Genomic DNA, 21,167 nt, shown 5'->3' with positions numbered 1-21,167 from the left:
TCCTTACCTCTACGGGCAACGCAATGTTCAAGGAAAGCTAAAAACACCCAATCGGAAAAAAATACAGAAAGTTTTCAGTTGTTACGACAGAATTTATTTGCGGTTTTTGACGGCAAACCTGTTGTGGCAATAGAACGTTCTGTAGTAACATCAGAAATGTCCGTAGTTACAACAAAAAAAATGCTACAGAACTACAGACAACAGAAATATACTACAGAAAAACTACAGAACTACAGAATATTTAGTGGTATTTTTGACACTGTTCTGTATTTTCGTTCGACTGGGCATGATCTATAAGCGCGACACTTGGGGGTAAAAATCACGTCTGGAGGGACGCTGTGGTTCAACGTTAGAAAAAGAATGTTCATCGGTCTTTCGCCAAGGCCGGAAACGCATGGAAGGTGAGACGGGGAGAAAACATTTTTTGAGCACACAATTTGTGCCTTCTTTTTGCATCGCTTCTCGCAAGTAATCGATGGCGCCAATTTCCGAAAGGATTTCCCTTAGCTCGACGTGTACGCGCTACATTTGGGAATTCTGTTGCCTTGGTGTTAGAGGCTTTTTGGCTGATTCCTGCAATTCAGGAGCTTCTCCGTAGTACCAAAGCAACACCAAATGCAGACTCCTAAATATGAAGACCGCAGAAAAGCTGCTTTTAATACGAAACTATGAAAAACCGAAATTTGACAGAGACATACTGTTGTGCATTTTCGAGTGTCGACGTCGTGCAGGTCAATTTTAATGTGAATACTTTCTGGTCCTCAAGACTTGTTACACCTTCACCTAATCTATTGCCTATGAACTTTTCTTTTTTTTCCTATCAGTGGTTCTTTTAATGAAGAAGCACAGTACGTACAGCCATATGAATATTAGTGTGAACAGAATAGTGTGTGCGAAATAATCACGCGCCTACTAGTAGCGACGCCTACCGCAGCTTTCGAAAACAAGGCGGTAAGGGAGGTGCGTTCTTTCGTTTGCCAGAGGGGGGTAGAGCAGCAGAGCCCTTTGCACATCTTTACGTACCGCCACATGCAGCGTTCGTAACCAGAAACATTGGGCGTCTGGAGGGAAATATTGACTAAATGTTATTTTTTCAAATTATTGCGAAGCAGAACGATAACAATCAATGTGAGCCGACTTTATCTCGGAAGGTTTCTAGTTTTCTTGCCCTTAATTTTTCAAAACGAGCGCGAATGCTTTCGTTTGGCAGTCTAGCTTACTTTTTTTTTTTTTTTTTTTCAGCGCAGGGCGAACTTCAAACACAAATTTCTGGCACGAATTGGGAGCTTCCACAATTTCCATTAAGGTTGTTTGTTCACAAATGTTTCCTAAACTTTTCTACACCCGTCCCAAATTTACTTGAAAACTGCCGCCTATGAGAGAGAAAGAGAGAGAGAGAGAGAGATTTTTTAACGGCAACAGGAGATTGCCGCCTATGGTTTTCCAATCAAACTCCTAGTAATACATTGTGGAGACAGGGCAAATTTCAGACACGAAATTTTGGTATCGGACGGATGCTTAACCAGTGACGTCAAATATTCATATACGTTTCTTACAGAATTGCACAGTTGCCTTAGTTAACTATTCGCTACAAGAGCAGGAAAGCTTTCTTGAACAGTGCATGCAAAAAAAGCCAATTTTTGCATGTACTGTGAGATATGACCATTTCTATCAGCATATCCATAACAGTATCTCACGATATTCCGAAGATGCATCAAAATTATGGTGCTCCAGAATTCCCAATTTGTGGAGGCTATATGTCATGCGCTAGCGCTCACAAACCTCACGACTGCACTCGTAACCTGAACGGACAAAACTGATAGAGCAAGCACTTCTCTGAGCTTTCTGAGAAAATGTTGTCTCTATGCGCATATTACAACGACGGGCGGTAATATTCGTTATAAGTTAAAGGCACCAAAACAACACGCACACACACACAAGAAAAGAAGAACAGGACAGAGTTAGGTCGTCAGGTGTTTGCAGCTGGCCGTGTTTAGCATTTCCGCATCTCTACTTTGTGTGCAACGCTATGGCGTCATACCTTTGAGGACCTTAAGTGTGCCTCTAATTTTTCAGTCCCAAACCTACAAGTGATTGCAGTTTCGCTAGGATTGGGCCTGGAGCGAATGTGTTGCCATGACAAAAGCACTGACCATCCTTAAAATGCAAAGCTCCAAAAAGGCCGCGTTTTATTTTATTGTTTATACAATATTTTTCGCTAAAATCCCCCACGAACATTTCTTGCTTATCCCCTTCCCTTGCGTGTAAGGGAGACCACGCACCCGGACGTAAAAATGTGCTAATCACTCCTGGGAGGAACATTTACATTGCTTTTACTTCAAAAATGCATTATGTTCATTGTCCATACCCAGAGCTGTCTGCGTCCACGCACGCCATATGCCTACTTGATTACCGCGAATTGGGGCCTTTAACATTCGAATATTTCATGTTATGTAAAAGTGTGACAGATGCTGCGTCTTTCTTTTCCTGTAAACCAATATATTATTTATTACTGTTATGTGGCAGTCATATCAATCACTTTCAGAAAGCTGTGCAGGATCAGGAAGGGCAGAGAGAAGAAAACAATAGAAACAAGGAGCCCTTGTCCCTTCTTCCCATTACTTCCTCGGTAAGCGCGTGCCTTCCCCAGCGGTGCCGAAATGCTTGTCCAGAGGTCGCCTTGCGAGGCGCTCGCTGTAAAAGCGCTTTCGCCGGCCCGATATTTGGCTGCGCCCTGCATCGATCCCAGCCAGAGCAGAGAGAGCCGGCTCGGGGAACAGAGGCAACTCATCGCCGCTCCTCGCGCGCTTAAAGCGCCGGTGTGTTTCACGACGGAGGGTTGGCTTCGCGCACTTCTGTCGACTCCTATTCAGAAGAGAGGCGCTCCCTCTCGTCAGCTGTCCTCCGACTTCGTCAACAGCCGGCCAATTTTTGGCGCTCTATTCGAATCCGGCGATCGCACTCGATAATTTTTGTGCCTAACCTCGTCGCGTCAGTGAACGCCCCCTTTGAATTTAATCAGCGTCTTTCTTGGCCATGTATTCATCGCGCGATGTACTACCTTGATTTTGACTGACAGATTCTCTACCACGCTGCCAAATAACGTCGCCCTCGTAGGCCAGGACTTTGGGGATTGTCGTGATCGTCATCACTACCTCAAGTGTTGTCGGTGTGCGTGTGCGTGGTGCCGATATTGCTGCCACCGCGTCCTCGTCCGGTTCTCAGACAGTTGACTGAATTTTTCGCATTTTTGCGACTGACTGTGGAGTGCTCGCTCGTGCAGTGAGCCACCCTTTTCATGGTCACGGCAGCATGAGGAGACCCACCAGCAGAGAGGGACCATGCCGCCGGCGGACGCTGTGGAGGATGTTCTTTACCAGTACGATGCCCCTCTGGATGTGTGCGGTGGTGGTGCAGTGTCGGATACTGCAGCGGCCGGCCAACAAGGAGCATCCGTACGGTACGTTTTTGGGGACGCATCATTGCGTTCCAATATTGTTTCTTATCTCTTTTCTGTCTTTCTGTGATATGTTCAATGTCTTGTTTCTAAAGGAAAGACAAGTATAAAACAATGTTACTGAAAACAACATGATTCGGGGAGGTGTTTTCGGAGATGTAGTGATGTCAAATGAAAATGTTCATAACAAAAAGCTGGAATTAAACAAAACAAAATAAACAAGCAGAAAGACCAGCCATTTGAAGCGGCATGTAATAAACACTACCTGCGAACCTTCAAGTATACGGGCAACTTGAAAAAGACTAATATTGTTACGTATATGCCACCGAAGAGGACGACGATAGAAAATAGAGTGAGAGACGACGAAGCTGAAGAAACCGTTGGGGCTTGCCTGAACACTTGCTGTGTTCTGCTCTGCTGTGCTGTGAACACTTGTTCATCACCTGCTGTGGTTTCTTGTGCTAGCCTTCTGCCCCGTATCAATATTAATAAACGGAATAAATAAGCGTTCAGCAGCTAAACGTAACCACTCAATGCTAAGTTTCAGCTGTTAGTTAATTTCACAAGCCTACTCGCTTTCAGGCACTATTAGAATAAAAATTCCAGGGTTAGCGCTTTCTGTTCGCCATTGCAAGTAGCGAGGGCTCCATTGCCGTAAGGATTCCTGCATCTGAAATACGTGCCCCTGCCGCTTGGCGCAATATGATTCAATCTTGTTGGAGCAACATGACTCCATGACTCGATGAAGCGCCCCATAGTAATTTCGCTGCTGAAATTCGGCGCCGCCCTCTTCCCAATGCTATTGGTGTTGTGCCAAAGAAAGAAAATCTAGACCAGGTCTCATGGTGCGCTAGCTCGGTCGAAAGAGACACGCGTGTACGCTTGGAGTAGCGTGAAGAAGTTGTGCTCAATTTGGTCGTGAGTTGCAACCATAGAGAAGCCAGTGTCACTTAATATTGTGCTCAAGGAAATGAACTGCAGTGAAGAAGGCAGCTGAAACGTGATTCGAATTACATTGAATATATGCTGAATGGGAAAAGAATTTGAAAAAAGATAAGACGCAAATGCGTGGAGAATGCACAAAAAACGCTTTAGCAAATTCGGTGCCAATTTTTGTCACGACTGTATAAAAGAAGCTAAACTCTTCCAAACACAGCAATGTTCCGGTAAGATTCCTAGGTAACTTATTTCTCAAATTTAAACATTACACTAAGCTATTCATAATTTTGTTTTGAAGAAACCAGTAGAAGCAATCACTTTATTTCCTGTTATCATTTCTGATTTGCTACCGGCTTTTTGACTGAGCTCTTCTCTTCCTCTCTGCCTTCGTTGGGGGTACATTCTTTTTGCACCCAAGAAAGACATCAAGCAAATAGTAATAACTACTGTTTTTGTTGATACAGTTGTTAATATTTTTAGACTAACATAAACATAAATGTATTTATTATTACGCTGCATCGTCTTCTGTACAATACTACAAATTACGGTAATGTATTTCCGGCCGAGCAATAATCATAGACGCGCCTAATGAATCGGCCCGCGCATACCATCCTACTCTCAGGGTTCAACATGACGAGCAACTAATTCTCTGGGGTAGTCATACCTTTGAAACACCGCTTAAATTATTCGGGCAGATGAGAATTCGACGCGTTAGTTTCGATAAGACACTTAGCTCTAATTAAAAAAAAAAGCGCTAGAAATATAAAATGTAGCGGGATTAGAAAGGCTACCGAAATACGCTCGTGGTTATTCTTCCTCGCCGTGCATATCACTGCCACAATTTGTTATTTCCGTTAGGATGGCTGCATATAAAAAAAGGAAAATTTCGTGGTTGGCTGTGTGAATTCTTTTAAGTACGTTCGCCTAGTGGGTAAGCATTTAGCCATTTAGTTTATATTTATTGTAGAGCACAAACACCCCTCTCCTGATAGTCGAAGAGCGGACCAAAACAATGGAGAGAACAACCAACAGAAAGCACCGATACAAGAATCATTTTCTTCCTTCATCCCCAAAGTTTAAGCAGGGAGCGTTTCGAACGACACCACAGGTGTCGCAGATCCCTGATTTACCCAGGAGCCTCGCATGGAAAGAAGGAAATTATAAGCAAGCGAATATGTGATAAAACAATGGCCCGTCAGTTTTTGTGCAGGTTAGGGATAGAGAACAGAAGAGACAGCTTCAATACCCTAATATTATTTAGCCTTGTCGCATCACTTGTCTAGCTTGCTTTCATATTCTTCGAGCACTACTTTTTTAATAAAAGTGCACCTCGTCTTCCGATAGATTCTTGTAATGATATATGATATTTGAGTATTCCTATATCATAATACTCTGGCCTAGTTCTTTTTTTTTTCAAGAATTGCAAACACTTCGTTTAAAAACAGAGGACGGAACGAGCGGGGCAAGGAGATAAGAAATGGTGCTTGCAAATGTTTTGTTGAGGTAACACATAGTCGCAAATTTTTCACCTGCTTTTCTGTAGTCCCCTAATTCTTACTTTGATTTATGCTTAGCATCGCGTTTTCATGAAACTACATGTTAAGGCTGTTTATTTCGTTAGATCCCGCTTACACTTGTTTTAGCGACATACGTCGGTACGTAAGGAAATAAGAACTACGAAACAAGCAAAATTAACCATGTGCTCCTGGATAATTACTTGACCATTGTTACATTTCATCCTAATTTTGTAGTATGTATTCCTCTTAAGAATACCGCCATCCTGACCTATGAAATTGTTTGTTTAAACAAATGGGAAGCAATTTGCGCTCATTACTTACAAAAAAAAATGTTTCCCTTTGCCGGAAAAACAGCTGTAACTTGTAAAACACTCTGACGTTTCCACAGCACTAGGAATACGCGTATAGTTCTACTTTATTACTGTCTGCATTAGTAGTGATGCAAGTGAAATGAGTTTCTCTCTGTGCTGCCTCCATACGCTCATCGAGAATGATAAACATTATAGCGCAGCGCTGCAAAACGAGGTTGAGGCGTTTTTTGCGTGTGTGTTCATTTAGCTCTGGGACCATGAGCTTAAGCACGGAGGAACTCAGCTTCCTAATAAGGAAGTAATTAGTCACTCGCGAGCACCAAAGCACCGCCTCATTACTGGAAGGGAAAACTTTATAACTTTCACGAGAACTGACTAGTTCAAAAATAATCGTTTGTGTTTCGAGTCATAATTGTAGCTTTTTTCCTTAGCTAGGGGTATGTTCTAAAAGCTCTGCATAATGTATGTCTATTCCAGTGCTTGAGTGGGTATTATTCTGTTTATATTCCTTTTGAATCATCCTCAGCCTTGAAAGGTTGCCGAAACTAAATTCAACTCTCTCAATTACCTTACATGTGTTTACTGCGCACTCATTTTTCGCGAGAATGTTAGAATTTATTCTGTTGTTATCGTGGCAGTGGCGAGCTACTCAGAAGTACTATTTTCTGCCGTAGTCACAGACGTCCATAGGCTGCTGCTAGCGAAGAATGTGGGGATCTACAGTTTGTCAAAGGGAAAGTGTGCTTCAGATTAGCCTAAGCTTCTCACAATATTTGTAGCCCGTTATCAGCAGGCAGCGGAATTACCCTTGCTAAGAACCACGTTCATTTTGCTTATTCTTCTGACAACCGCTAAACCACTTGAAGTGCCTTAAAAGGTCACAGTGATTACAGGCATTTGTACGGTTCCAACCGAGTCTTTGAAGTGCAAAACTTTAGCTCGAGCGTATGAAGACCTAAATCGCTTCGGCGATTAAGCCTCAAAGTTGCGCTTTTTTGTTTTTGTTAACAGCTTATACGTGCGACTGAAAGTGTCCTGTCCGAATTATTAATCAAGTTCTACTTTCGCAGCTGAAGCACCTCAGTCGATCGACAACCTAAAAGTATTTGAAATGTCTTTAGTTCCTTTGATGATGTCGTCGGCAAAAAAGGAAAGTCCTAAATCTTTCTTTACTCAGTTGTAATTTATTATTTGCTTTTGAATTTCTGATCACTTTTTTTTTTATTTCATATGAACTGGAACCTTGCCGTTATTAAAATTGAAGACTGTTCTCTTTCCTCATACTTTAACTTAAATTTTAACATGTTAGTTCATAATTATTAAGAGGTAAGTTAGGCTACGGCTTATTCTTGGTTGCCATGAAGGTAGCGACAATAGATCTTTTTAAAGCAAGCGGTTAAACTATGTAGCTTCCGTAGCCTCTATGGCAATCGCATCTGATACAAAGAAGAGCTTAAAAGCTAGCACTTTTAAGAAATGCTTGAATCTGTTGATGCAATCGATTTCCACAATGTCATTATATTACCAGAACTATGTGGCTTTAAAGTGTTAAACAGTGTATTACTCTGTATATAATACTATGCGATAGCATTAAAACAGCTTTTTTTTTTTTTTAGCATTGGTATCAAGTGATTCTCAAATAATCCGTTTGTGCAAAGAAGCTTCAGAACAGCGCGTATCATCTTCTTGTGCTGCAGTCTTTTTTGTTCATTTTATAGAAAGAATGTTCCAAAGATTTTTCTTAGCGCGTTTTACGTTCTTCTTATTTGGCTTGCTAATCTGCGATGCTGGTGAACATGTTTTGATTCATACAATTTTAAAACACGTACCATTAAGCTTTTGCAAAGACATGGCCAGATAGCATAAAAGAGCCATCATAGGTTGGCAGCGGCCATGGCTTCATATTTAGGCTCCTAATAAACGCGTTTTGTTTGCGTATCGATCCAAGAAATGCATGGCATCAATTTTTTACATTTCCTATGGAAAGCGAGCACCGAACGGGCAAGAATAAATGGTTGCTTCTTAAATTTTTGTTAGGTTGTTGCAACGCTTGAATAGTGCCACAATCCGACTTCCTCCAAGCTTTCTTTAAAATCCCTCGCTTGCATTGGTGAAGAAAGCTTAATAAAACCTTGCTAAACGTAGCGCGGACAAGTTTACACGGTTCGCTCAACACAATGGCGACGTCTCGGAGTGTACTGTACACGCTTGTGAGTCACTACTATTGACGCGCTTCATAAAGTTTGCATCTGCGAACATGCACAGAACAGATCGAACGAAGATGACATTAACCAGCGCACGTTCGCAGGCGGGCAGTAATTTGCACCTTTATGTTCGTGTACTAATAGTGGCGCCCAAAATTTCGAACTGCAAATCCACCCATGTGGCGAGAAGCTTTAAAAAACTGTGATTATTAGTCTCCCGTTTTTTTTAGGCTTCTTTCTTAATTAGCGCATATTTTGAATTATTCAGGATTCCTGTTCTCTTTGTAAGCCCCTCATAATTGTTTCTGTGTGTAAAACTGACCAACATTGAACGCAAGGAAAATGTTTTTAAGGTTGTGTTGATTTGAATGCGGTCCTACGTACTTCTGTAATTAATTTCAATAGCAGCTAAAATTAAAGTGAAAAAAAAAAAAACGCAACCATAACCCGTCGTCGAAACTCGAACCCTCAGCATCCACTAATCGCCCGCTGAGCTGTGGCGTCTGGGATTGACTGTGGGAGTAACTAATGGAAATTTACCATTACATTCGAGTTCTTTGTGTTCTTTGTGTAAGATTCGAACATGACTGCACATATTTGTACCAGCCCATGAGTCCAGAAGACGCATATATTTATTATAACATTTTCTTGCTATTCCGGTCAGTGCTGTAGGCCTTTAGAACATGCAACGGGTAAGCATTCGCATATTCAGGTTACCACGAAGTGAAGAACATTTATTATGCATTAAAACCACTGTGTTCTGCTGAAATTCCATATGGGTAAGCTAAAACAATTTTTAAAAAAACAAACGAGTTGCTGGTACAACTTTTGCGGGCAATTGAGGAGCAGGGTCAAAAGAATTTCAATGCTTGGTTGAGCAGTGCGATAAAAAGTAGTTCCTCGCACCGCAATGATTACGTTTTGCAAAAAGCCGCTGCTGAACATTCAAGAATGTAACCTACTTCATCATCATTATAAGCATCATCAGCCTGACTGTACCCATTGCAGGGCGAAGGCCTCTCCCATATTCCCCCCCCCCCCCCCCCCCCCCCCCCACCGGGGTGGCGCAGCGGTTGCGGCGCTCGACTACTGTTCCCAAGGACGCGAGATCGAATCCCGGCCTCGGCGGCAGCTTTTCAATGGAGGCGAAAAGCAAGGTGCCCGTGTGCTGTACAGTGTCAGAGCACGTTAAAGAACCCCAGATGGTCGAAATTTCCGCAGTCCTCCACTACGGCGTCTCTCATAGCCTAAGTCACTTTGGGACGTTAAACCCCACAAACCAACCACATTTCTCCAATTAACCCGGTTCTGCGCTATCTACATCCGATTGACCCCTGCGAACTTTTTAACCTCCTCCGCCCACCTAACATTCTGCCGCCCCCTACTACGCTTTCCTTCCCTTGGAACCCGGTTTGTTACCCTCAGCGACCATCGGTTATCCTCTCTTCGCACTATATGCCCTGCCCATGCCCATTTCTTCTTCTTGATTTCCACTAAAATGTCGGTAACTTGAGTTATTTCTCTGACCCACTCTGCACGTTTCATATCTCTTAACGTTATCCCTAGCATTTTTCTTTCCATAGCCCTCTGCGTTGTCCTCAACCTAAGTAAAACCCTATTTTTAGCCTCCACGTTTCACCCCCTTAGGTAAGTACAGGTAGGATGCAACTGTTGTATACTTGACTCTTGAGCGATACCGACAAGCTGCCAGTCATAATCTGGGAGTGCCTGCCAAATGCACTCCATCCCAATCTTATTCTCCTTGTTATTTCTCTTTCATACTCCGGATCTGCAGTTACTACCTGTCCTAAGTATAGATATTCGCCTACTATTTGCAGTGCTTCGCTACCTACGTAAACTGTTGTTCCTTAGGCTGTTGAACATTACCTTAGTCTTCTTTATATTGATTGTCAACCTACTTGGCTTCGCTCAAATGTATGTGCCTGCGATTTATCCTTTTATAAGGTTTCATTTCGCTTCGTTTCAATTAAGGTGCTAAATCGAATAAGGGTTAAGAGCTATTTACTTCATAATTTTAATATTACATATAACATTCTTATAATAATGCAATAAATTGTAATTATTTGTTGATACCAACAGGCAATGGCATGCGGTTTTATCATTTTAATTGTAGCACGCGATATTATCTGTTTAATGCCGCGAACGGTTTGTGTTCATAATGTTTTCGCGCTCAGCGTCGCCCACACGCAGCTTTATCACATCCTCTGTAGCTCAAGATGCGCCGAGCTCAAATGATTGCAGCCAAACGCGAGTGCTTCCATACTGTTCCAGATCTTCCTAATTTCCTATGGCTGATTTATCTCTACATGTATTTGCGGACTTTATATTGAGCGCTGCTAAGTGCAGCGGGTATATCTATTTCAGCACCCGCCGCGCACTGTCGCTGCTATCATTGATATCAAGTTGCTTAGTAACTTAGAAACGCAAGTAAACGCAATTTCCTTTCAGTGTCACGTCAGTCTAGTTGTTGGTAATCTACGGCATTGTCGCTACCATGCGACAGTACTCACATATAGTGTTTTATGATACATGTATTAAACGTTAAATAAGGAAGATGTCTGAAATGTTTGCAGTGCGCAAAGCGCAATGTTGCTTGGAATCGAGACTGAATTGTAAGTAAGTAAAGGGTACATACTAAAGTGATATAATAAATATAATAAAGTATAATAAGTAATTAAGGCGTTCGTGTTTAAGTGACGATCAAGCTCCGTCCCTAGCCTCTATCTACTTCAACGCGTAAGCGCTTATCGCTAACATTGTACTGCTCTACAGAAATACAAAGATCTGATGCATTATCTCTGAATACCGCCAACAAAATTTATTAATCGTTTCTACACGCGATGATATTAAAGCCTGCAGTTTTGCTTCGTCGTCCAAAAAAAAATTAAAGCAATATTTTCTACCTATGATCAATTTATTTTTTGATGTGTAAGAGAGAAAGACAGTGTGTGTGTGGGGGGGGGGGGGGGGGGGGGATATGCAAAGGTTTAAATTTGCTCGACTAGGTAACAAGCTGCCAGGGAAAAAAGTGGGGTTGAAGAGTCACACGCTCCACTGCTCTGCTCTTCACAAGCTCTTAGAGACAGCTCCAAGGACGCACTCGAACTGCAAGAGAGGAGGAGGGTGGGGATAATTTCTTTAATAGCAGCACTTCGGCAGCTGCCAAGGTAGGAAGGAAAGGGCGTACGCGACCAGCTCGACAAATGAGCCGGTACCATAGTGTTCCTTTTCGTCCTTGTGTTTATTCGCTTTCCTTTGCCTACTTTCCTCACGTCCCCAGGAGACTTTGCCTTCGTAACATTCGCTTTACCTCTGGAAAGCTTGTCTGAGTCACTCACATTTTCAAACAGACGTTAGACTACTCGCCAAAAAAAAAAATCGATATTTGTGTTGGGACGCGTGCGTGGCGCGCTCAGGCGATTTGCAGCCCACGTGCGTGCGTTCAAGCATGTTTTTGATGTTGAAGGCAAACTCACCTGGCTTATGAACCAATGAGCTACTGCGATTCGCAGGCGTGTTTCTTTCATCCTGCATGCGGCCCGATCGCTGGCTGCGCCCCCATTATCAGTGAAAGCGAGCTCATTTACTCTAGTGGACGGCTATTGCACTTGATGTTTTTGATGACCGTAAGGGCGTGTGCTACAGAGTATCGGCGATGTTTGACGACAGGCGTGTAATAGATGAAGTAAGCAGGACGCTAACGCTAGGTACATTCTTTAAAAAACATATATATCGCGTGTGTCAACAGAAAGCTACCACGTAGTAATGGTGCATCCTGTGTGCACGCAACCGCAAAGAGACGGTGGGGGTGCACCGAAGCAATTTTGTACGGTTAGTTGGTAAGGCGGTTAGTTGGTAGGAATGGAGCGCATTTTGCAAGCACTCGCAGATTATGGCTAGCAGCTTGCCGGTATCGCTCAAGAGGAAAGCATACAACAGTTGCATCTTACCTGTACTCACCTATGGGGCTGAAACGTGGAGGCTAACGAAAAGGGTTCCAATTAGGCTGACAATGCAGAGGGCTATAGAAAGAAAAATAGTAGGGGTAACATTAAGAAATAGCAAACGTGCAGAGTGGGCCAGATAAATAACTCAAGTTACTGACATTCTAGTGGAAATCAAGAAGAAATGGGCATGGGCAGGACATGTAGTGCAAAGACAGGATAACCGATGGTTGCTTAGGATAACAAACTGGATTCCAAGGGAAGGAAAGCGTAGCAGGGGGCGGCAGGAAGTTAGGTGGGTGGATGAGGTAAGAAGTTCGCAGGGGTCAAGTGGAGGCAGCTTGCACAGAACCGGGTTAATTGGAGAAATAAGGGAGAGGCCTTCGCCCTGCAGTGGGTATAGTCAGGCTTATGACGATGAGTTGGTAAGACATTTTTAGAGTAGATCTTTCATATCACTGATTTGCCCCAAAACGGTTACACCACGTCTTTGAATCTTGTGTGATATTCTGGAAGCGCATCGTTTTTTGTTTTTGTTTTTTCATTCACTGCTAACCGCAAATTTGAACCCATGATAAAAATTTACCTGCTTTGTTAACATTGCATGCGCTTATCAAGAGCAAAACATTTTATACATCAATGCCACAGGTTGCATTCATATTGTATAATTTAAAGATTTTTATCGCTTCTTTTTCTCTCGGTCCGTATTTGGTTAGGCATCTACTAAAAAAACATGGTACGTTGCCAAATGACTTCCTTCACCAGTATCCACCACAATCTGTATGGCACACATGAAAATTCTAAACAAAATTCCTAAGACAATTGTACAGTGTCTACAAGAAAGCTTCTCTTTCTTAGTTGATTGCGCATTTCGCTATTATCCTCAAGTCTTACCACTGGGCCTTTGAATTTGATTTCGTCATCGCAGGTAGTGTGTTCCAAGGCTGAATGACTCCCAGAGGTTTAAAATGAGTGGCTGGGTGAAGGGGGGAACTTCTGGAAGGTGGAGTGACTATGAGCAGGTAGATGGGTGATGGAGCTCGTACGTGGGTGGTGCATGTTTCCATGGTGGGCATCCGGAGGTGCACTTTCTGCAGATGCTCTGGAGGAGCCACCTTCCCAGCCAGCAGGGAGTGGGTAGAATGGTCCGATAGATCCACGTAGTTCTGCTGGGGTGAGGCATCGCAAGCACGTACTTGAAACCAGACAATGGCTTTTTCACTCGAAAGAAATCTACACTTCAACAAAAACATATCAGATTATTCCTGGTAGCGTAGTAGATACAGCGCCTTCAGGAGGATCCTTGTGCAATGGTTGGCACACTGCATGCTCTGAGCAGTCAAATACGTGTCGTGAAATGCGTAGAAACTTTCTTTTTTTCTTGTTATTGTGCTTGAATTGCAATGTTATTGTGTTGCACAGATGCTGTGAGAGGCGCCGTAGAAAAGAATTAAATATTGTGCCAACCAACTTTGAGGTGTTTTAGCATGATTTCACACTGCTTAGCACAGTAGGATTTCACGCTTTTCGGCCTCACCGATAAATGGCCCATATTCAGTACCGCGACTTTTATTACAGAAAAGGAAGTTAACGTTAGGTGAAAACCAAAACAAATCATTTAGATACATTTTAAGCCGAATGGATAAATTCAAAAAGCGCGTGAAAAAAATCCTTCGTTAGCGGGGCTTCTTTTCTCGGCTCCAAAAGATGTCTGATTCTGTAGAAGAACTAATTACTGTAATGAGGAGTAAGAAGTTCTTCAAAGCGAGGGCGAAGTATGTATTTTGTGTAATGTTTGTGTTCTGAAACAGAAAAAAAAGAGAATCGAATATTCCTCATTTTTTTATGTGCGTTGCTCTCGCGTGTTACCCCTTTCTCCACAAGTGATCAGAAACAGCGCGCACTTTGTCTATCAAACGTGCGTTTTTTTTTTTCTTTTCCTTCTAGTGTTATACATTTCTTCCGCTCGCGTATAAAGAAGAGAAAGAAAACAGCAGCGAATAAGCCGATCCTGTAGCACGGCAGCATAACTGCGTTGACAATGTACTCAACCAAGCCAGTGGGCGTGTGCGCACTGACCACGGCAAGCAGCGCTCCAGTGCATATAGAGGCATATGTACCCACACAAATATAACGTGAACATTTACGTTATGCGGATTTCTAGTCATACTGCACGATAACGCCGCATACTCTCCTGACACTGTTTCTTTGTCGTTCGCTCGGGAGAGGGGCGGAGGAGGTGAGAAGTCCTGGCGCTAGCCACGCGCGGACGGGTTTCCGGTTCCCGAACGGAAAGCGCGCAGTCCGTGGTGGCGGAGTAGGAATCGATTTTGTTTTGCAGTTGTTACCGGGAAAAGGCATCCACAAAGCGTCTCTGGTGATGACGGAGGCGGCGACCAGTACCACGGCTCAGTGATAAAGACCGTCTCGCGAGTTTGGCTTTGCGCGGCCCTTCCCATTTCGACTCCCTGCAATTACAGCAGCGGAGCCTGTGTTGGGCGCCGGCTGGTTTTGTCCGAGGTTTTTGTCGGAAAAGGTTTTGCGACTGCAAGAACCTGCTGCAGCGCTGATGTGAACGGCCCGGGTGTTCGATCTATGCGTTCCCTAGTCCGATGTTTGCGCTAATGAAAAGCGGGTTCGTTGAGCCTGCAATTCGTGCCAGCAGGCTAGACAAACTGTCCGAATAGAAAGGGTGCTCGTTTCTTCGGAGAAATGTTCAGCTGCTGACAGCTTATACGCTTGTACAGTTATGCTTAGAATATAAATTAAACAGAAAGGAAGAAAAACCTAGCATCCACTGTGACCGGAAAGTAATTTCTGTGTCGTGACCAATATTGTTGTCTGAATTTTCAGCATCAAACATGCATGGACAGTGTCTTGTTGCCGGGGGCAATTTTCAAAGCCTGACAAGGGGTGCCGCTAATATGGTATTTACATAAAAGAACACAAAAACAAATATGCGATATCAGCAGCCGTGCATCGTCACCTGTACTTGCTCAGAATTTACATCGTTCAGTAATTCAAAATTTGTATTACGACAAGTGCTCCATGTTCGAACATGAAGCAGCTTTTATACTTGTGGGGTCAGCATCTTGTCTCCTCTGCCCTCATGAGCTCGTAATAAATATATCGCCGCTGAAGTTAACAAGTACAGTTCCACCGGTGTCTTTATTCTAGCCACGAAGAGTCTGAAAATAAGAGTGCGCGAAGCATGTAAAGCTGATCCCAATATAAAGCATCATTTTTGTTTTTATGTTTTTGTCCTTTGAAATACTAAAATTGATAAGTTATGAGCATGAATAGGAAATTCAAGCGCTTTGACTCATTTTTGCACACTTCGACTTTATGAGTTACTCGTGAGCCTAAATACATTGTGATTTGCGTTTACGAACTGCCACAGTGAGATCTGCAAGCCGCGTGTCTACTTCTCTCTTTTCAGCGTCCAGGCAAGTACAGGTCCCGTAATGATATTTTCTACCGTAAGGCCAAACTTTTATCTCAAGTCTCTCAGGAACAGATTGTATGCTCGAACAAGCCACACTTTCTGGCAGCCTGGTAACAAGCTCAGCCCAACGTAGTTCATAACAATGTTCAACTTTCGGCACTAAATGAAACCTAGCCATACGAACAGGATGAGACTCCAAATCGTTTCGTTCAGCAATCATTACAAGCAATCAATACAAACTCCTGCTCGCTGTGCGCAGTACGCGAATCCCATCGAATCAATAAAACAACAATTTTACGTCAAAGAATGTAGCATTTGAGGAGGAACTGTTTACAACCAGTGCAGCGTAGCGAAGGCGGGTCGTTATTTTGCGTTCGGTGATGGACGGAACGCCTGAAATGCCCCTTTGTTTGAAATATGGGCGCAGACATTAAGCGCTAAAGAAAACAATCGGCTGTAGATGGTGCTTAGCGCCGCACCACCTGCTGGCTTCCTAATTATTTCCAATGCTTCGCAACAAACAATAAATCCAAGATAATGAAAATAGTATAAACGAGTGGCTAAGAGACGTACTCTTATCGCTTCAAAAATATTGACCCATTTGCCAGAGTCCGCCTAGGGAGCCTATTACTGCGAACATCATATCGTGGAACGTTCTGAACGTGCAGTACTTTTTCCTATTCGGCTGTCACGCCAATAAACAATTCCAGGCCTGAATTAGGAATCACAAAAGAATCCCAGACTTCATCGACGTCTTTGCGCTATAGTTATCAATTTTCTGCTGAAAAATTAAGATACAGTAGAATTTGCTTATGGCGGTTATCTTCATAAATATTCATCTGCCGTTTATATTGGCTCAGAGAGTGCGCCAATACAATTTTCGCGGCACAAAATGTTTTTCTAGCCAGCGTTATTAAAATAAAAATATTTTCTGCCGCATTTGGTCGAACCTCAATGCTTTTTGGACGAGTCTACTATATTTATATATATATATATATAATATATATATGTGTGTGTGTGTGTGTGTGTGTGTGTGTGTGTGTGTGTGTGTGTGTGTGTGTGTGTGTGTGTGTGTGTGTGTGTGTGTGTGTGTGTGTGTGTGTGTGTGTGTGTGTGTGTGTGTGTGTGTGTGTGTGTGTGTGTGTGTGTGTGTGTGTGTGTGTGTGTGTGTGTGTGTGTGTGTGTGTGTGTGTGTGTGTGTGTGTGTGTGTGTGTGTGTGTGTGTGTGTGTGTGTGTGTGTGTGTGTGTGTGTGTGTGTGTGTGTGTGTGTGTGTGTGTGTGCGTGCGTGCGTGCGTGCGTGCGTGCGTGCGTGCGTGCGTGCGTGTCTCAAAGCAATGAAGCTAAAATTTTGGAAGTATCATTGGTGAAATTTCATTTATTTTCCACGTGGAATCGTCATTGTCAGTTTTTCAGTGCACAATCTAACCATTTCCAAAATATTAGATTGCTGTTTTTAGTCTCAACCATTCATATTGCACTAAAAAATAGAGCCCTTGACACCACTATACAGATATAGGCACCGCCGATTTTTTCTTTTTTTTTTATAAGAGAGAAACTGATCTAGGTATCGGGGCTGCCTAGGATCGAAGGGTAGTGAGCACCTGTCTGCGCTAGCAACTCGTACTTTATGACTCAGTTTGAGCCTTTTGATCAAAGAGATGAGAAAATTTATTTTTTCTTTACGGTCGCGTTGCGGAAATCTTAGCAAGAAATCCTCAAGTAATTCAAACAGGTAGCTCTGAACTGAACAGTGGCATCGGTGTAGAATGATGCATTTTCGCAAATGGCTCATGTGGAAGTTTAGAAGTTTTTAATAAAAATACTATTTTGTCTTCTTTTCTATCATGTATTTATTGGTTTCTTGCGGAATGTGAACTATGAAGCACAGTTGTCTACATTAAACAGTTTGCTTTCTTTGCTTTTTTTGCTGATTGCAAAACATTAATATTCGTAACAAGTTAGATAAGCGCCATCATGCCCGCCGAAATATGTTCCAGAACTATACGCGACGGGCTCGCTCTTTTTCGTTTGATGAAATTCAAGAATTTATGAGTTCAAAAAGACGTTCTCTCGTTTGCGCGCAGTAGCATTAAAAAAATATACAGCGGTACAATTAGATATATAATCGGGAATGCGATAGCATTGCTAGTTCTGTCCCACCACCTGACGTAATCGCCCGGCATAGCGCTCGCGACCTCGCCCGCACTCGCTCAGGTGGCGTATGTGTACGATGTATTTACGTAGAATAAGGTATAAGCGGCCCAGATGGAACGTCATAGAGACGACGAAGTTTACTGCACACCGCAATCTGTGTTGCAGTTTTAAACGAGGCGTGATCGGCTGCGTATTAGTGCGGTCAAATAGAGAAGGAGTTTCAAATTTCACAATGATGAATGGCCTCAGACCCTGAATGTCGTCGCGACCCTGCCTTAATACTAAGATGTACCTCGGGAATTTTATGCTCACGGTGAACCTTATTGACGAAGGCTGCAAAATTGAGAGACAAACAGCAGGATTAACAGATTTAACAGCTTGATGTTAGTATGTTGCACAGTTTGCAATATTTTTTTTTGGTGCTACCCTGTCCCATTTATATCGGCAAATATTACATAGGGTGTCTGAAGTGTTTGCCGGCATTCCTCTTCGGAGATGACAAGCCGAACTAACTTGTTTCAAAGCGTACACGCCAGAGGTTTTGGTTTATGCTACTTATGTATACTGCAGTTAATTACCCACACTATTTGGTTTAGGGACGCTGAGGATTTCATTTTAAGGGCCGATATTCAGTTGAAACTGTATAGAGCTATAATTGAATTTTTTTTACTTACCATTCAAGGGTATTTGAAAGAATTAGTACAAGTTTGTGATTTTCATTATACATGGTTTTGATCAGATTACCGTAGTCAAGTTACACGAAAAAACTTAACAGAGATAAATATGACTCACTGTTCCCTCCACCACTGTGTAGGACAATATATACTGCAAACCCTGGTCAAGGTGTTCTAAAACAAGTAAACAAATGAACAATCCTGCTGCGCCAAAATATTCGACTTTCGACTGCATAGAGAAATTTTCCGGTTAAAACGTACCTGCAAGCAAAAGAAATATTCATGCGTTGGAGAGTCCACAATACACACAAAAAAAGGTGAAACCACTGGGCATGTTTTCTTGGACTGCTGTGGCGTAGCTTTGGGCCATCCTCATCTCATAAGGATTTTCCGCTTAACCCTCACGGCATCAGGTATCTGTCGAGGACTTTAGTCTATGTGATCTTGTAATGATGTTAGCCCTGCATAGTACATGGAGAACTAGGATAGCGGTCCGTCACGCAGGTCGTGACGTGCGGCAAGTGAACGAATGCTTTAAGGAAGTTATTGGAAGCTATTGTTAAATTATAAAACTTGTGGATCGAGCATCTGACTGGCTCTCAAACACTGAAGCCTTACGACCAATAAGATAATTTTCGATATGTTACATCAATCAAATACGGGTGACGGTTCTCGCGTAAATGTGGTAGATTTTGAGTGCAACGAAAAATTCGGCGATAGTACAGTTCTTTAGTGCACGTGCCGGGCAAGCTGATTTGTTCACACTGGCACGGGTTAGAAGCCCGGTTTCAGCTGTTTTTCTTATTAAGTGCAGTATTAAACGTTTTCGTTTCCATCTGATACGGAAAAGTCCACGTTGTCCTAATCGTAAAAGTCACGAAGTCAATGTTTGACTAAGGTGAACTCCTCCACAGATATTCGGGCGACCGCAGTGTCATTGTATCTGATAAGGATACATTGCAGTGCAGTACAAAAGCGCAAGGAGCCTAAAAAAGCTCAGAGCGACTCATGTCCAAACAGTGCTGTCTCGCTAAGTAATCGTTAGGAAAAGGAGCACCGCACGAATTCGTAACAGTCGCTGAAGTTCGCAACGATTTTTGTGAGCAATTATCAGTCACAGTGGCAAGCAATCGCTGTTCTCAGCACGATTAGTCAACTGCATTTGTGTAACTCATTCATGCGGGGCTTGCAGACAACTAACTGCTTCTTCAAATGTATCCTACGTTGCATAGCAAATGCTTGTATTACCAAATTAGACAGCCTATTATCGTGCTCATTGTAGGCACTGCAAACACGAAATGGGCCTCATCCAGTGACTTTCAAGGATCTTTATTGCTATGGCAAAAAACTGAAGAGGAAAATTATTCGATACTGAGAAAGCTTATCTAAGTCTCGCAGTGTCCTTAGTGAACAGCAGCAGCTGCAGCGCTTCGTGTACACGCGCAAAACTCGCTTGTTCTTCTGCCATAGCAGGAACTCCTTCGCCGGCTAGGTTTACTCATTCTGCACCGCTCGAGTAGTCACTGTATCACCCCCCCCCCCCCCCAATCACACCTCGTTCGCCTTCTCATTTTCCGACTACGGTGACCCACTGCACGAACTGCCTCCCTGCCCCCTTCTTCTCTAGTAGGGCACATTTCATCGCTCTTAACTCACCGCTGCAGCAAGCCTAACTTTCGCTCCGTGATAAACCGCGCCGGAAATATGACCCCCACTTTTCGAATCGCTAGTCCGCTATCAGCTAGGCGCAAGGCCTAATTAATGCGCCTTATCGAGTTTTGTCAAACAGAAACCATAAACAACTCAAAAAGACTCCAGAACGTCAAATACAAAAAGAAAAGAGAGAAAAAAAAGGAGGAATAAGAAGTGCGCAGTAATAAACCTCTTTGACGAAGACTGTCCCGAAACCTTCCTTTTCTGATGCAGCACTGTTCGTTACGGCCACCAGCACTCTCTTGCGCTATCGGGGGTTCTCTCGCAGTTGTACGCATTATAATTTCGTCACGTTCGGTTCGAGTGGGGCCGCGAGAGATAGAATCTCGACGAATGTGAGTCGCAACTCAAACAAGAGTAAATGAAGAAAAAGCTACTTCCCTTGCATCGACCAAATAAAAAATGAATGTGTTACGCTTGCCTGACGACTCGCGGGAGCGCTTTTTCGGTGATAGAGACTGGTTAGTTTCATTAGAACTCATTATTTGTTTATTTCTGTCTCCAACGATAAAAGCTGCGATGGCTGGTACGACCGCTCCTTACTAGTTTCCTGCCTAACTTAAATTGCTTATGAAAAGAATAAGTAAGATTTCAGCTATTTCTAATGGTGTAATAACCATAATTTATTTACTCGCCTTCCTTCCTTTCTTCCTTCATTCTTTCTTTCTTCCTTTCTTCCTTCATTCATTCCTTCACTCCTTTCTTCCTTCTTCCTTTCTTGGAGAAATATTGTAGAGACCTTCGCCCTGCAATGGGCATAGTCAGGCTAATGACGGTGATGATGAT

At 43.0% G+C, this 21,167-nt stretch overlaps 1 pseudogene; it reads left to right on the top strand.

Annotated features, from left to right (window-relative positions):
• The first annotated feature begins 3,312 nt into the window (after positions 1-3,312).
• The window catches only part of LOC146185566 (protein turtle-like), a 152,043-nt pseudogene continuing 134,188 nt past the window's right edge, over positions 3,313-21,167 (top strand).

The sequence above is a fragment of the Amblyomma maculatum genome, chromosome 6, assembly GCF_055883805.1.
Source record: "Amblyomma maculatum isolate TAMU_Amacu chromosome 6, ASM5588380v1, whole genome shotgun sequence".
NCBI classification, from domain to species: Eukaryota; Metazoa; Arthropoda; class Arachnida; order Ixodida; family Ixodidae; genus Amblyomma; species Amblyomma maculatum.
The sequence above is the reverse complement of the archived record's forward strand: the minus strand, read 5'-3'. Positions and strand labels throughout refer to the sequence as shown.